We start from the raw sequence: 12616 nt of genomic DNA on the forward strand, positions 1-12616 counted from the left end.
GAACATCGCCCACTGGTCTTAAAGTTATGTGGGTCCATTCCCACTAAAACTGCTGCAGGCAACTGCCTACAGGCAACACCAGAGCGTCTGGAACTTCCCTCCAGGCAGAAGACCAAACGGCCCATCCAGTCTGCCCAGCAAGTTTCGCACTTATTTTCTCATACTTATCTGTTACTCTTGGCTCTTAGTAACCTTTTGGTTCTATTTTCCTTCCACCCCCACCATTAATGTAGACAGCAGCGTTGGAGCTGCATTTAAGTGAAATATCTAGCTTAATCAGTTAGGGGTAGTAACTGCCGCAATAAGCAAGCTACACCCATGCTTATTTGTTTACCCAGACTATGTAATTCAGTCCTTGTTGGATGTCTGTATATAGATCCACTTTTCTTCATTGCCCCTGCCGTTGAAGCAGAGAGCTATGCTGAATATGCGTGAAGTATCAGACTTTCTCCCCTGCCGTTGAAGCAGAGAGCTATGCTGGATATGCATTGAAAGTGAAGTATCAGGCTTATTTGGTTTGGGGTAGTAACTGCTGTACAAGCAAGCTACTCCCCGCTTTTTTGTGAATGCAAATCCTTTTTTTCCACATTCATTCACGTCCTCTAGACTTTATGGATCCACAGTGTTTATCCCACACCCCTTTGAAGTCTTTCACACTTCTGGTCTTCACCACTTCCTCCGGAAGGGTATTCCAGGCATCCACCACCCTTTCCGTGAAGAAATACTTCCTGACATTGGTTCTGAGTCTTCCTCCCTGGAGCTTCAAATCGTGACCCCTGGTTCTGCTGATTTTTTTCCCCGATGGAAAAGGTTTGTCGTTTTTGGATCATTAAAACCTTTCAAGTATCTGAAAGTCTGTATCATATCACCTCTGCTCCTCCTTTCCTCCAGGGTATACATATTTAGATTCTTCAATCTCTCCTCATAAGTCATTCGATGAAGACCTTCCTACCTTTTTGGTCGCCCTTCTCTGGACCGCCTCCATCTTGTCTCTATCTCTTCGGAGATAGAGTCTCCAGAACTGAACACAGTATTCCAGGTGAGGCCTCACCAAGGACCTGTACAAGGGGATAATCACTTCCCTTTTCTTACTCTATATTCCTCTCTCTATGCAGTCCAGCATTCTTCTGGCTTTAGCTATCGCCTTGTCACATTGTTTCGCAGACTTCAGATCATTAGACATTATCACCCCAAGGTCTCTCTCCTGCTCCGTGCACATCAGCCCTTCTCCCCCCATCGAATACAGTTCATTCGGATTTCCACTCCCCATATGCATAACTCTGCACTTCTTGGCACTGAATCTCAGCTGCCATATCTTAGACCATTCTTCCAGCTTCCATAAATCCCGTCTCATTCTCTCCACTCCTTCTGGCATGTCCACTCTGTTGCAGATCTTAGTGTCATCTGAGCCATGCCCAATGTCTGGCACTTATGCCTGCTGCAGAAACCCTGGAGGCGGTATCAAAAGATATCATACACTGCTCTTATCTCATGCTTGCCAGCATCTAGACCTTTGAGAAGGATGTTAAGACCTTCCTGGTATTTGTCAGGTAGAGATTCAGAATACTCCTATACCCTATTCCAGAGGTTTCTGGAGTACTGCGTCATATACAGTTGATATGCTGCAATGCATGCTATGAGCATTGATCCATGGAAGACTCTTTGTCTGAAGGCGTCTAATGATTCCTGCTCTTTACTAGGAGGTGCCTGGTTCTTTTAGATTTCTTTTGAGCAGACTCCACAATGACAGACTGGTCAGGCAGTTGTGTTTTTTGGAATCAGAGGGCTGATTGCACTAGATAAATGGCATCAGCTTTGCTGTTTACTGGAGGAATTGAGCCAGGATGTTCCCAGTTACGGTGTAGCAAGTCCAGCAGCACTTCATGAACTGGGACTGCCATGACCTCCTTAGGTGATTCTATAAATTACAACACTTCAAGCATTTTGTGTCTGGCATCCTCTTCTGTTTGTAAATTAAAGGGAATGGTCTCAGACATTTCCTTTATGAAGTTTGCAAACTTCAAGTCCTCAGGTGGGGAGAGACTATGTTCCTCTGGGGGTGAAGGCTCAGAGAAGTTCTTCTGAATCATCAGAATCTGTAGAATCATCTCCCCAGGTATTATAAGGTTGATCACCAGCACCTCTAGGACCTTCAAGTTCATGTTTAGGTCCAAATCCAGCCAGATCTGGAGGTGGCACAGATGGGAATCGAGGTGGCATTGATGGGGGAACAGAGGATGGTGATGGCATCTGTGTTTTCGAAGGACGGTGAGGTGGTAAACAGCCAGATGGTCCTGGAACTGGCTCTGGCATCGGTAGATTCTGTTCCTCAGAGGATAATGGAATCTGCATCGGAATCGGTGGCTTCGCAGGAGCTGATGGCATGGCTGGAAACAGTGTTGATGGCAGAGCACAGATTCATGAGTCCAGTCTATCCAGAAGTGGCGCCAGCATTGTAGGCATCGGATCGGGCACCGGTATGGGGCCGGTGCCGGTGGAGACTGGAATCCTCGTAAAAGCTTGAAGCACTGCCTCTTGGACAATCCTGTCCAATTCCGCCCAAGAAGCTGGCATGGGAGGCACAGCCATCGGGGATGGAGTTCTGGATCCCTGCACTGGTACTGGCGGGGGAGCGCCTCATTGTCCCGAGTCCAGACGGGGATGGGGCCTAGTCTCCTCGGGACCTTTTAGCTGGTGGCTCAGTCTATGCCGATGGCCTTCCGGTTCAGACATCGGAGGAAGCATTACGTCGATGGCGATGCTTCTCTCGATGGTTGGTCCGCTCTTTTTCTGGCATCAAGGAGGAAGATGTCTATGCCTTGGACCGGGACAAGGAAGGTGAAGTGATATCATCGGCAGGTTTTTGTCATTTAGACTTTGGTGGTAACGGAGTCTTTGAAGAGGGAGGTTTTTGACTCTATGCCAGCTTAGCCGAAGTCTATGGAAATACTTTGAAAAGGAGTTCCATCTTCTCCAAGCGGGCCCTGTGGCTTTTTGGAGTCATTTGCCAGTACTGTTGAGAGAACCTTGCTGGGAACAGACCATAAAACGACGGGAAGAAATTTACCGGCGAAGAAGGTCGGTGGGGGACCCTGGGATAGGGACAATTTTTTTAAATTTAAAGTTTGAATTCCATGAGGAAAAAAGTTGCGAGGTAAACTCACAGAGCTCCAGAATCCGTGAGGGGACCCCTGCTGGATGCAGGGTTGCTCAGTGGTGCCAGTCAAAGTTCTAGAAACTTTGACAGAAGTGTCTGTGATTGGGCTCCATCCTGTCGTCACCCACGTGTGAGGACTACCATCCTGCTTGTCTTGTGAGAATTGCTGCATCCAATGTAGAAGAGCTTGTGCCAAGAGGTCGCCACAAATCTGTACTGCCAGTGCAGTAGTAGTAAACGTGCTATAGAGGAATCTCAATCCTCTTGTCTTGAGGATCCTTTAACAGAAATACCTCCTTCCACCAGGATAGTAGCTCTCCTAGAAACTGAGACCTGATCCACCTTGGCATTTGAAATGAACATTGTAATGCATCCTGCAAGAGTGGAATTGTTTGCCAAAAAGTTTAACTCTTGAGCCCAGAATCTGGGGATTGATGCCCCCAACAGCATCTCCTCCAACTTGGCATAAAGGGGAAAAGCCCTGGCAGGCTTAGATAATCCTATGATAAGATCCCAAACAGGAGCCTCTTCAGCCTTTTCCTCTGAAATTCTTAGGACAGCATCTATCTGCTCAATGAGGGACACTACCTCATCTCTATTGGACAGTGAACAGAATCATCCTCCCTTACAGAGCAAATTACCCTTCCACCAAGCAGACCATGCTACCTATATCCATAAACTCATCCAGACCCTCCAAATATGGCTCCTTGTGCAGAGAGGGATATATGTATCCCTGAATCAGAAGCCTCCCTGACTCTTTCGGGGGTACCCTGGGAAAAGACCTATTCCAGAAAACCATGAAGCCTTCCCTCCCTTCACCAGGCCTCTGAATAGCAGAAAACCTGGTGGAAAAACCTGAAGAACCTCAGGGTAAAGTCTCCCAAAGATGCAATGCCTGAAGGGAAAGAAGCTTCCTTGCTCCCAACTGCAGAGAATACTGGGTGATCCAAACAGCCTAGCTGTACAGAGGCCAACTGCCCTAAGAGCCCAGCAGCTGTTCCCACCAAAACCACAACCTCTGATGACTCCAGCATCCTGCTCTCCAGACAGAAGGAAAGTGACTGACCCCCATAGCAGCCAGTCCCACCAAGAGTCTAAGAGTCTGAGGCCTTTGAAGTCTCCCAAAATACTTCCCTTATTTTGAGGCAAACCACACGTCATCAGCCCTACTCCTTCTCCATTGGAACATCGCACTAAATGAGAAATAAAAAAAACAAAAAACAAAACTGAATGCCAGTCAAGCAAAATTCACCCCCAGAAAAGTGCACTTACCCCCCAAATTCCAGCTGCACTGCTCACCTAACTAGAGCCTCAATGCTTTCTGAAGCTAATCATAAGCCTCTTTTTTTTTAGGGAAAAATAAAAGACTAAGAAGAATCTCCTGTTATTTAGAATGATATGGAGAAGGAAGAAAAAAATTATGTTATCTAACACAGCCTGGAACTCCACACTTTTCTTAAACTAAATTTTGATAGGACCAAACCACCTGGTAAAATGTCTTTTCAGCATCTTAACTACCGTATTTTTCGCTCCATAAGACGCACTTTTTTTTCCTCCCAAAAGTGGGGGGGAAAATGTCTGTGGTCTTATGGAGCGAATATATATAAAAACAAAAAAAAAAAGAACCCCCCCCACCCTCCTGACCCCTCCAAGACCTGCCAAAAGTCCCTGGTGGTCCAGTGGGGGTCCGGGAGCCATCTCCTGCACTTGGGCCGTCTGCTGCCAGTAATTAAAATGGCGCAGATAGCCCTTTACACCCTTACTATGTCACAGGGGCTACTGCTGCCATTGGTCGGCCCCTGCGACTTAGTAAGGGCAAAGGGCCGTCGGCGCCATTTTGATTACTGGCAGCCGACGGCCCAAGTGCAAGAGATCGCTCCCGGACCCCCGCTGGACCACCAGGGACTTTTGGCAGGTCTTGGGGGGGGGGGGGCCTGTAGTTAATTAAATTTAAAGGGCTGGGGGGTTTTCACAGAAAGAGAGCTATAAAAGTTTTCTGATCTGGGGAGTGGACAAAATGGCCCTCCCCAGACCCAAAAATGAAATGGGGACAAAAAAAAAAAAAAAAAAAATGAATTTTATGCACTCCTCTAATTTGCTCCATAAGACGCACAGAAGCCCAGGAACAGAGCCTGTTTAGCACACTTCCCCTGAATCCTAGGTGCTTCTTGTGGAGCGAAAAATACGGTAATTAACATAAAATAAAATGTCAATCCCTGTGCCAATGCTGCCACAGATTTCCTGAAATTAAATAAAGCATGCTTCTTCTGAACAAACCCCTTGGTTCCCTGCAATCAGATATGAAAATATTCCTTTCAGTTATGATTTTAGCATCCAACCTGATATACTGGTTAAGGAGAGCTAATTGCTGTCTGGAACTGGGAACCCTTTCCTTCTTTATAAAATTATAGTGATTAGAGTAGCTTTAGAAGCTTTAAGCATACTTTGTGACTTGGCTGCGGTTTCAAATACCTCCTGTAAAGAACAGATACAAATGGGGCATTAAGGGTTCAGATGTTAATTTGGGAAGTTGTAAGTTAGCAAAAAAAAAAAAAAAAAAAAAAACCCCACACCTCTCTCCGAATACCCCTGCTCTGCTGAGTGCAGCCTAGAAAAGAATTCTCTCAGCAAATTAGCATATTAAACTATTTCCTTAATTTTTTAAACACTGATGTATAGAAAACCTCGGTCTCAATAACTTTAGCTACAGAATCTTCCCAGTTTTGTTTTCCTACAGCTACAATTAATGGGGTAACATGTTCAAAGGTGTCTGTCCAGATAAGTTTGGGTCTCAGCCAGACAGAGTTTTAAATATCCCACCCTACTGAATGAGCAAATTATAGCTGTGTAAATCATTACCCAGCACTTAGGCAGATCTAAAAATAAAAAACATTAAAAACACAGCACGATGGGGGCATAGCTTTAGTTTTTCCCAGTTAGCACCAATATTTAGTGCTAGCCAAGTAAAGCTATCCAATTAACTCAAGATAGGAAAAAACCCTGGCCTAAACTTGCCCTATCATGCAAAAAAGTAGCTGCCAAGCAGTGGCCACCCACACTCTCACATACTGCTCTCTTCAAAGGTGGAGGCTCACACCCTGCATCCCCCACTTGAACAAAATATTCCAAACAGAGCTTGGTCCGTCACTGAGCCAATCCATTAAGGAGTAAAGTAAATCTATTAATACAGAAGTGTCAGGAGCTATCAGAGCTATTATGTCAGCAGGAAAAGTAAGACTAGGACCCTGCTGATCTACACTGGGGAACTGTTTTGAGAGGTTTCCCCCCCAAATATTCTGTTTAAAAATGGGGAGGGGGGGCTAATATCATACCTGCCTAGGGTACTAACTAGTGTGTGGGGGTGGAGGGGGTGTCTCCAGCTCAGTCAGAACCAGGATAGGGATTCTGGCTTCATAAGTCTTCATTTGCAAATACCTATGATTTTTCCTCTTCTTTTAGATGTCCCCCCTCCCCCACAACGTACCTAGTTATTCCGACAGACCTCAACCAGTGGCACTCCCTCACAACCCTTTCCAAACACAAACTCTTTCCCCACCATGCCTCCTGCATGCCCTTTTCCCCCAAGCAATTACAATCCTCACCAACACATACCACCCTTTTCAATACTTTCCACCACAACCCCACCAGATCCAGTACAATCCTCTCCAACACATTTAAGGTACAATTTTCTGATTAGATTCCTTGGAGGCTCCACTTAGGAGTTTTGTTGGGCCTAGATCTGCCCCAAGTTGAGACAGGCGATAAGTACAGAGTCTGAGGAGTCATAGGCTCACCTACCTCTGTTCTGCCCAGAAGGGTTAGCTGCCATTCCAGTAAAGGGGTCAGAGAATTTTCTCTCAGTGTCTAAGTGAAACCATACACAAAATTCAAAGTTCAGAATGATGGATGGTTGTTCAGCAAGTGGCTGACTGTAGGATTAGGAAAAATGAAAAAAATTCTGCCTATGGCACAAAAGTCCCTTTTAAAATGATAAAATCTGAACCATTAGATTCCCCTTCAGGCCAGCCAAGAGGGTGCCCAAGACCCTCCAAGAACGGTCTTCCAAAGGGCAAGCAGTGGCTCCTGAAGGCAGCTATGCACTTTGACATCTGGTGTGACTGGGAGGCAGAAGACATGGGCCTCACGAAAAATAAACCCTGCAGACAAGTGGGTGAAACAAATGGCTGCCCCAAAGTGATTGAAGAGCCTGCAGCTACACAAATGGTTGCCCCAAAGTGACCGCAGCTACTCTCTCCCTCTACCTCACCCTCCCAATTCCACACCCTGCAGCCAAAGTACAGGTAACAAAAAGAAATCCATTGCCAGTGGCAAAGTCATATGCAAGCAAGAGTACATATGCTCTAAGCAAGTACAGAGTAAAATGTACTTCTCCCTAAAGCAAAGATGCAGAGGAGCTCTAAGGTTCTTAACAATTTGCAGTCTCTCTCTCTCTCTAGTATTTTAATTAAGGCCATGCCTGGTAGCAGAGAATATTCTTACAGCTACCATGGAAGGAGGGATGGAAATTCAAAATAAGAAAGGTGCCTGGGTGATTGGAGAACAAGATACTGAATGCATCAAGTCAATCTGTCACCAGTACTACCTCATGTAATCAACCAAATACAACATTGTAGAAGCATGGATTAAGGTGATATAGTATTGTATTGCCATGCTGTTATTAAAAACAGAAGTCTTAGAAAACATTTAAAGTGTATCTTCATAAAATGATCAATTAGGACAAAAATGGACATCAGATTACTAAGCTTAAGGGAAAAAAATGTATGAAAACAAATTGGAGAATAAACTGGCTCGACAGTAATGCAGAAAAAGGATCAGAGAGTTATAGTGAAAGCTCCTAGTTTCCTGTGATTCCATGGAAACTGCCACAGAATTCTGGGAAACCATGAGCTTTTGACTATAATCCTCTGAGCTTTTTCTGCATTACTATCGAGCCCACTATATTCTCCAATTTGAATTCATACATTTGATTTTTTTTTCCCTTAAACGTAGCAACCTGATTGTCCATTTTTGTCCTGATCATTTTATCAAGATACATTTTAAATGTTTTATAAACTTTAATTTTTTTTTTTTAACTTTTCCCCAGCGTACAGGGCAGCTATATTTAACCAATACATATGGCTGCTTATATTATCAGTACTACAAAAACCTCAAATACAAAAGATCTTGTTTACATGAGCAACTGAGCATATATTGTCATGGTAGCCATGAACCAATTGTAGTTGCCCATAGTATTCCAAATATGGGCCCCATATTTGCTGGTATTTAAACTTCTCATTTTTCAGCTTATAAACGCAGCTTCTCTGTGTCAGCTATCTCAAGTACCTGGACCCTCCAAAGGAGGGCTTGATTTCCAAAAGGTGGCAATAATAAATCTAGTCGCCAACAAGTGGCCCACCAGACTCCTGCTTTTGACTGGGATCAGGGGGGCCCACCCATCTACCCAACAATTCCAGCTATGATCCAATATGAATCAGGAATCCCACCTATATCAGCAATCGTTGTGTGTGGCCAAGGACCAAAAATAGCTGACATTTGTACAATACTACCACATATGTATAAAGGTATCGACCTCCCCACATCCTCGCCAGCAAAAGATCAGCTTCAGGAAATATTTTCAAGTAATGAACTGGCATTCTGTAGGTTCTATGTAACAAACTTATCATCCACACAGTATGTCTAGCACAAATAGAGAGAGGTGATGCAGACACCCAGATAGTTTTCTAGTCTTTATGCCACATCTCCTTACTTAAATCTGTATTCCAAGCACCAATAAGGGATTATGGTGTACAATTCCGTTCTAGGATACCTTGATGTATATGAGCCATACCTCGAATCCACACACCTAGATCACTAACATATTTCTCCATACCGTTTCAAGGCATGCAAAGGCTGCACCAAGTTAAGACATCTAGCCAAAGCATGACACAGCTACAGATACTGGGCGCGAGTTTCAGGGCTAAGATCAAAATCCTCCCTCAACGTTTGAAAAGCCTGAATGCCTCCATCCTCCCATAGCTGAGAGAATAATTAATCCCTGCTTCTTCCATTCCTTAAAAAAAACAGGGAGAAAAGTGCAGTGGCTTATCAGAGAGAAGGGAGATCAGCAATAAAGTTTCACCATCTAACCCCAAGTATTTGATATGTCTCCAAATGTGCTCACTCTGCATCTATGAGTCTAATCAGGAGACAAAGGAAATATCACCAGCTTAGCCACATCTGCCTGCTCTCTTTCCAGCACTAACAGATCCAAGTCTGAAGGCAGACCCCATTAATATAGATGAAAACTGGGCAAAGCCATTCTCCCCTGATCCTTGCTCCTGCACAGCTGTCTTAATTTAATCCTAGCCTCTTTGTAATTCCAAAGAAACTTGCCAATTAAGCTATTTAGACCAGAAGTCCTGTGCTCCATCCCAGCACAGGTTATGTTGAAATAGGTGCAATAGCTTAGGTAGCACGTTCATTTTCAAAGACTAATTTTACCCACCCAAGTCAAAGGTAACTCCCCCGAGTTATGTAAATTTTGCTTAATCTTCCTGATCAGCTCAGCATAATTCCTAGAGAATAAACTGTGATAATCTGTTGGAACATAAATCCCCGATAGGAGAAATCTGTGACCACATATGACCATATATTATTGAGTAAAAATTTCAGATTTGTCATAATTTACTCTGTATCCCAGAAGGGTACCAAGAGTATCCAACAAATACAGGAAAATCAGCTCAAACACCCCAAGGTCTATCAAGTACACCAACACCCTTCCAAGTCGAATGTCCTTAATCCGGGGATGCTGCTGAACCGCAGCTATCAGTGGTTTAATGACCAGGTCAAAAAGGCAAAGGTGACAGGACAGCTGTGGCAAGTGCCTCATGCTATTGTAATAAAAGGGGATAACAAGACTAATTAACACACAGGTTCTTGGTTGCTCATACATGGCTTGAATTTCATTAACAAATCTGGTAACCCCACATGCTTCATAACCTGAAAAAGGAAGGTCCATCCTAGCTTATCAAAAGCTTTTTTTTGCATCCAGGGACACTACCAGTGCGGCAACCCCCCTGTCGGCCACATGCAAGATATTAGAACCACCGTCTGGTATTGTTAGCAGAAGCCCTCCCTTTCACAAATCCAGTTTGATCTCCATGAATCAAACTCAGCAGTACCACTTCCAGACGCAAATGGAGTACCTTCGCTGGTATTTTAATATTCGAGTTAAACAGATGGGCCTAATAAGAACGCTCCTAGGGATCCTTGCCCTTTTTGTAAACAAACAATACAGCAGCATCGGCCATAGTACCTAGGGACCTTCCTGGTTCCCCTGCCCCTTGCAAAAAAAAAAAAGAGAAAGAATAAAAATCTCTTCCAGCAGATGTTTTTTGAAACATGTCATTGGGAACGCACCTGGATCTAGACATTTGCTTCCTGGCAATGCCTTAATTGCACCTTGAACTTCCAAAACCACAACAGGGGCTGCAATTTTTTTTTTCATATCATTCAGCTAAAGCGGATTTAAATTGTTTTGAAATGCTTCAATCCTATCTGAGTCAACAGGATCACCAGCATCATACAATTCAAAGTAATAGTGAACAAACGCTTAATCTCCAAGGGATCTGTAACTGCCTGGCCAGAGCATTCTTTCATTACATACATACTAGATTTACCTGCCTGTTTCTTGACAGCTCTAGCCAGCATAGCTCCTGGTCTGGCACCATGCTCATTAAATTTCAGCCTTGTGTATTTTAACACTTTCCCCCATTTCTTCTACCCTCCATTGTTCGTTACTCTGGGCAGCTTCCAACTTGTAAGTACGACTGGAGCAGTCCTCCTTACGTCTATACCTTCTAGTTCCTGTATTTTGCCTGTTAGTTCCTCAGCCTTTCTACTTTCCTTCCAGAGATAGCTGGCATAAAACTTATTTTACCATGTAGGAAGGCTTTGAAGATTTCCCATATTAAGTCTGGTGTATAGTCCCCTTCAAGATTGAATTCTGTTATGGCCTCCCACAATATACAGTCAGTTACAAAGAAATACAATATATATTAAAAGAATTAACAGCTAAAAAAGTATAGAAAAAAGTATAGAAAACAATTTAGCTGTTAAAAGCATTAAAAATGAATATATAGACACTGCACAATACTTAAAACAAATATTAAAAATAAAACACAATTACTAAGCTAAAAAAACTCTGACTATTAAGCAGGCTGAAAAGATAAGCCAATACGTAACTAGTGCTCTTGCTCTGTATAGGCACATTTAAAGAGCCAAGTTTTTAATTCTGCTTTGAATTTTTCTTGTCTGCTTGCAGTCTCAGTTGAGTAGGAAGGGAGTTCCACACCTTTGTTCCTGCAATTCATATTACACATTCCCTTACTTGGCCAAGTCTAGCGGATTTTATTGTTGGCACATTTAAAAGTCCTTTGTTATACGATCTTAAATTTTTTTGCAGAACGTACAATCATATGGATGTATTTAGCCATTCAGTTCTTTCATTATATTATGCATTATACAAACTGTTTTATATTGTACCCAATAAAATTCTGGGAGCCAAAGTGGGTGTAATGTGATCACATTTTCTTTGGCCAGTTAGTATTCTGGCCACAGAGCTCTGTAATACCTGGAGAGGTCTAATAGTAGATGCTGGTAAACCTAAAAGCATTGCATTACAATAATCGATATTGGCAAAGATTAATGCCTGTAAATCAGATCTAAAATCTGAATAGTCCAGAAATGGTTTCAGCTTTCTCAAGGTTAACAATTTGAAATAGTCATCCTTCAATTTGGATGATATATGTTTCTTCATAGAGAGCTCAGTATCAAGGATAACCCCAAGGTCTCCAGCAAAGAAGGATGGTACTATCTTATGGGTCGATACAGTAAAGTCTGCGGGAGAGCGGGCGAATGCCCGCTCTCCCAGCGCACGCACAGGCCACTTGCCTGTGCGTGCGATTCAGTATTCAAATTAGGCCCAGCGGTAGAAACAGGTAAAAGGAGGCGCTAGGAGTTTGACAGCTGATGCTCAATTTTGCCGGCGTCTGTTCTCGAGCCCGCTGACAGCCACGGGTTTGGAAACCGGACACTGGCAAAAATTGAGCGTCTGGTTTTCGACCCGTGGGCAGACTTCAAAAATTTTTATTTTTTTTTATTTTATTTTTTTTTAACGCACACTTTTGGTAACTTTCCGGACCTCCAACTTAATATTAAGTCGGAGGGTGCACAGAAAAGCAGTTTTTACTGCTTTTCTGTGCACTTTCCTGGTGCCCGAAGAAATTAGCGCCTACCTTTGGGTAGGCGCTAATTTCTGAAAGCAAAATGTGCAGCTTGGCTGCACATTTTGTTTTCTGAATCGCACGGGAATACCTAATAGGACCCTCAACATGCATTTGCATGTTGCGGGCGCTATTAGGTTCGGGGGTTTGGACGCGCGTTTTTGGCCCCTTACTG

The 12616-nt window shown here is 43.6% G+C and overlaps 1 protein-coding gene across 4 annotated transcripts in view; it reads right to left on the reverse strand.

Moving 5' to 3' along the window:
• Positions 1-12616, reverse strand: part of B3GNT2 (UDP-GlcNAc:betaGal beta-1,3-N-acetylglucosaminyltransferase 2) — a 78980-nt gene that overhangs the window by 15332 nt on the left and 51032 nt on the right. Inside the window, exon 2 of one of the 4 annotated variants that reach the window (XM_029593687.1) lies at positions 4292-4350. The exons of the other annotated variants lie outside the window; for them this stretch is intronic. The gene's annotated coding sequence lies outside the window, so the exon portion shown is untranslated. The remainder of the gene's footprint in view (positions 1-4291; positions 4351-12616) is intronic. 4 annotated transcript variants of the gene reach the window in all.

This window comes from Rhinatrema bivittatum, chromosome 3 (genome assembly GCF_901001135.1).
Source record: "Rhinatrema bivittatum chromosome 3, aRhiBiv1.1, whole genome shotgun sequence".
NCBI lineage: Eukaryota > Metazoa > Chordata > Amphibia > Gymnophiona > Rhinatrematidae > Rhinatrema > Rhinatrema bivittatum.